Source organism: Zeus faber (assembly GCF_960531495.2).
Source record: "Zeus faber genome assembly, chromosome: 13".
In the NCBI taxonomy this organism is placed as follows: Eukaryota; Metazoa; Chordata; class Actinopteri; order Zeiformes; family Zeidae; genus Zeus; species Zeus faber.
Window position 1 is genome coordinate 17,663,211 of NC_137198.1, and position 5,000 is coordinate 17,668,210.

At 47.8% G+C, this 5,000-nt stretch overlaps 1 long non-coding RNA gene across 1 annotated transcript; it reads right to left on the reverse strand.

The window, feature by feature from the left end:
• Positions 1-2,655: 2,655 nt before the first annotated feature.
• LOC307238785 lies at positions 2,656-4,895 on the reverse strand. Its single transcript, XR_013844447.1, has 3 exons — positions 4,520-4,895; positions 3,188-3,247; positions 2,656-3,052 (listed from the first exon to the last, which is right to left on the reverse strand). It is a non-coding gene; the product is annotated as an uncharacterized lncRNA (long non-coding RNA).
• Positions 4,896-5,000: the final 105 nt, after the last annotated feature.

Sequence of the window (5,000 nt, forward strand, 5' to 3'; positions counted from 1 at the left end):
TTTCGTACTGTGTAAAAGGTGAAAACTGGCCTCATTCCTTCGTTCCTTGTTTTTCTTTCCCCCACCATCTGAAGTCTCCCTTCGATATCTGTTGTCGGAGCTAAGACCCATTGCAATTCTTCAGATTCCAAACTGCGAGAGAAATGTTTTTCCACAGGCGCTCGCACATATCTCCATGTATACATTACACACATGCCAGTGTTGTTTTCACAGGCCGAGGTGAGGGTTAGTAATGCTGTTTGCTGCCAAATAAACACATGGTAGGTCTGGACAGGCCCATTCAGAGTTCTAGTTCCACTTCCAATGTTTCTCTCCAGCCTAAACGCGAAAAAACGATGAGATGTCAGGAAAGTGGGGGTCAGGGGACATCTTGGTTCCTTGCGGCTCAGGATCGGGTCCAAATATGTGCTTGTGAAGTGGTCCGCGGCATTTTCTCCCAGTTCTGACCAAACAAGAGAGGAGGATTCGTTCGAAACCATCCGCTTTATATCAAATGGACGGCGTCACAAAAACCCTAACCCTAAACCTAACCCTAACCACGCCCCCTTTGAATCTCATCAAATATCTAAAATGAAATTAAAATTTCCTGACGAATAATTATTGGGAGCATAGAAGGATAGAATTTGGTTAAACGACATGAAACACTTGAGGGACAATGTGTATTTTGATTTTTGAGTTTGGTCTGTCCTCCATCCGCTTGCATTGGTGGGGGCGGGGTTAAAGGGGGCTTATTATTATTATCCTTATTTTCTGTCATATATATAATGTTACAGTGTGAGATGTTGCATATTTGACGTGGCCAAAGTGTCAAATAATGAGGTAAACTAATGACAAAGTAATCGCTGTGAACAAAACACTCGCTCTGAACGCTGGATTTTCAAGGTTTTTTTTCCGCTCTCGGCACGAGCTGACGTTACCTCATCACGGATTTATTTATATGGTCATCCCATCCCCTGCGTGTTTCTCCTAACAAAACCAGTACAAATTGTGTTGTTGTTTTTTTATTGAAGATGCATTTATTTTATTTCCCGACATTTACAAAAAAATAAAATAAAATCCCGGGTGAGAGAGTGCATCATGGTGCGGCGTCTCGAGTACGGCAACCAAAGTCAGAACGAACTTTAAAATGAGGCCTTGTAGATCTAATATGAGTGACGATTCAGCAACTGGATTGCTTATTTCTCCCCTCAAATTTGTTCAGAAACAGATTTTGGCGGACTGATAATGTGCAATAAGTGAACCTTACCGAGTAAATAGAGCGCAACCAGGGAGCCATGCTCAAAGGCCATTGGCTCACAGAACTAGGGACGTCAGGAGGGAAGGTCTACCCACCGAAACAGTCTGTTTTCAGACAGGGTGGATTGGACGCATGTTAGAATGGCTAGAATGTATAACCTGAGTGGTATTTCCAGCAAAAAAAAAAAATCAAAAACATGGTTTTGGGACCTCAGAAACCGATATTAGCACGTGTAAACAGGAGCATAATAGGTCCCCTTTAAAAGTTGTAATCGGGTTAGGGTTTGTTTCAAGGATGGGAACGTTCCTCACACATGGTTCCATCTTTTGTCTGCTCCTCCTCCTGAGGATAAACATGGACATGGCGGGTCGGCTCCATCATCCCGCCGCTATTTCACAGCTGTGCCTGTGATAATAATTTTCTCTGAGCCGACCACCACCGCCACCATCCCTTCAGTGTGTGCAACGATGAGCTGAATTCCACCCTTACCCCTCAACGACGCAAAATCCATGCGTTGTGTATTTATTTCCCTCTGTAAACAAGCAAAGGTCAATAAAAGGGAGCACTTCAACACTTTTCCTGAGTGAAGCGGCCAACAACGAGTGGGATCGAAAAGAGAGAGTGAAAGAGAGAGACGACGCGCCCTTAGAACCTCTTTAAACTACTTGCATCATTGGCCGAAATGAAAATAAGCAAATATTTATAACAAGAAGGGATGAAAGAACACAATGTCACCCCAGAATGAAGGCCGGCGGGGCAGCCTCCACTGCCCCCACGCTCTGCTCAGCCCTTTACGCCGCTGATCCGCCGTCGTATCATTGATTTCTTTTGCCACTTTTGCGATCTCCCGGGCACTAGATTCAGCCGTTAAGTTGATATTCATTGACTCTGTCCCCATTATTTTTCTCTCTCTACCCCACACCCCACCCTACTCCCCCACACCTCCATGTTAGTTACTCTCTCTCTCTCTCTCTCTCTCTCTCTCTCTCCCACCCTCCTCCCTCCCTTTCATTGCCAGCTGTCAGCATTGGCGGCGTGCCACGCGGGCCGCTCGACGCGACGCCGGTGACAGATGCAGCGGCAGCGGGGCAAAAGAGGAGCGAGGGAGGGGAGAAGAAAGACGGGAGGGAGGAAAGAGGGAGCCAGAGAAAGTTGATAGATGGAGAAAGACAGAAGGAGAGGAAGAAAATAAGTTGGGGTGGGGCGGGGTGGGGATGGGATAGAAAGTGAGACCAGTGCGAAACAACAGAATGTTGGCCCTCCCTATTGTGTCCAAAGGGACAAGGTGCTGGATTAGGCCGCGGCCAATAATCACAGCCAGATGGGCCGTGCGGGGGCGTGGGCTGCCCTCGGAGAGAAAGAGAGAGAGAGAGAGAGATTGAAAAACAAGATAGCCCGGTACATTCTCATAGTCGGGTTTCAGCAGGAACTTTATTCTGACATTTATATTAACAAACGCCTTATACAGCATTTCGCAGAGCTAATGGCCCCCCGACACAATACGGCAGGTGAAATGTGGCCGCTCATTTCCACGGTGTGCTGCGTCGCTGATAGGCCACGTCTGTGTGGCATTTAAGTCGCGCGTCCGCCCTTTTCCTCTTATTGGCGTCCCAGGGGTAATTTTTTTGGAACCACTGACATTGTGGTTCTACCTCCACCAAAAAGCCGTGCATTCCCTTCGTCTCCAGCTATGGCAGACTGGACCTTGTTTTGCGTTTTGAGTGCCGCGTAAAAAAAATGGACGTGTCGGGTGTCGGGGGTTCGACGTCCCAGCTGCTCTGAGCTCTGAGGAAGCCTCATATGGCGAGAGCAAGACTGCGGGGCAGAAAGAGAAACGATGTTAGAACAGACTGAGACATTTCAAAACAGTCGGCAAATTCCTTCAGAGAATGTAGTTAATATACTTTTTTTTTTTTTTACCAAATCAGGCTTAAGTAATAATGGCCTTACTGCTCTCTTTTTAACACCTTGGGCACCGTCTCCCTCAACTTCTGCCAGCGATATCTCCACCTTTCGGGGAAGAAAAAATGCAGATCTTTAACATATGAATGGCTTTGTTCTGCATAATATTCACTTTTATTATCTGGCGTATAAAAGGGCTTGTCAAAGCACACACAGAAGTTCAGCCCATTCAGCCGAGAGGCCCGCCAACTTGACCGATACATTCAAGACATTGTGCCACGTCAACAAAGATGCAGAAAAGGGGGCAAACAATCCGACAAACAAGCGGGCGGTGTTGCCTGCTTTTTTTCTCTTTCCACCTTTCGTCTTTTGTCTCTTCGTATATATCCCCATCTGGCACGTGTGGACGCAGCCGCCCAGGGGCTAATTCACTTCCTTGGACACCATCTGCCGGGTGACTTTCTACAGTAAATTGAGCCTGGCGGGCCGGGCTGGGCCGGGCCGTCTCCGGGAGGGGACGACGGCTGTGTTGTCACCTGTTCGACACACGGCCTTCTGCCACCGAGGATCATTTTACACGGGATGTCCCTAGGGACCGCGGAGAGGCTGCGGTGAAAAGGGAGCGGCGGCGCAGGTATCAATCAACACGTCAATTATCTGATTTCCAACTCCTCGTGTCCGGCCCGTGTCTTGGAACCGGTCGGCTCGGCCGGCCCACTATCAACTCCAGTCCGGTCGTTTGCAGTAATGCGTTTGCCGTGTTCTTCTTCTTCTAACAAAAAAAAAGACGAAAAACAGCGTGGAAAGATCAGGGCAGGAGTGTGGGCGCTATCTCAGGTTATCGGGTGAAAAATAAATTAGAAAAGACTCATGTATCTCTATCTGATCTCCGTAAAAGTCAAGTGGACCCATCACCCAAGCTCCTAAAGCTGCTCACACTTAAACAGAGTCATCATATCTTTATTCGGCAAACTTAATTACCGAGGGCTTCATAATAGAGTAATGTCAGCCACTCTGAGGTAAAATGTGATTATGATATCAGCGCCTTTCAATTAATAAGCTCAGCATGTGATTGATACGGTCCAGACTTTACTTCACTGAGCGGAGAGAATTAATTCAAAGCCCTGTTTTCTCTGAGCCGCCAAACCTCAAGGTTTTCAAGTCGAAAAGGCGGAGGACTTGTAATTCATTCGTTCATTCATTATTGGCGAAGAACAGCTGCGGAGGTTATGAATCGACACAGTAATAAATCTTGAAGAGTTATGACAATGAATAGGCAAGGAGAACACTTCATGACCAATAAAGAATGTGAATACGGTTCCTTTTCAAAAAGGCCTAATCGATGTGTTCCAGTGTTTCAGCCGCATGGTGGAAACTTACTCTGCCCGATTTCCTCCCTCACCTCCAGCCAGATCCATTTATTTTCCCTCTCGCTCTCTCTTTCTCTCTGTGCCTTTTTGACCTTCTGTCTCCTCCACCCCTAGAGAAGAGTTGGATTTCGAGCATGGGCTCGGGCCATCTGTGTCTCGTGATTTGACCCCCTCTTCCCCCCTCCCACCGTGGCTCAGGGAGTGAAGGAACCGATGGAACTTGTAACGCCTGCCGGAAGAATTGTGGCCTCAGCCGAGCCGTGGCGACCGACTCGTCCTTCTGTTTCTCCCACTGTGAACACGACGCCCGGTCGGGAAAACAGAGCCACCACTGCCGCTGCTGCTGCTGCTGCTGCTGTCTGGAGGGGGTGACGTCTCAGCCAAAAGGCAAGAGACAAAACAGGCACTGGACTGGATAGTGTGGACCGCTGACTTGGATTAAGTGAAAACAGAGAAAACGGTGACACATTAAGGTCTGGACAAATGAAGGC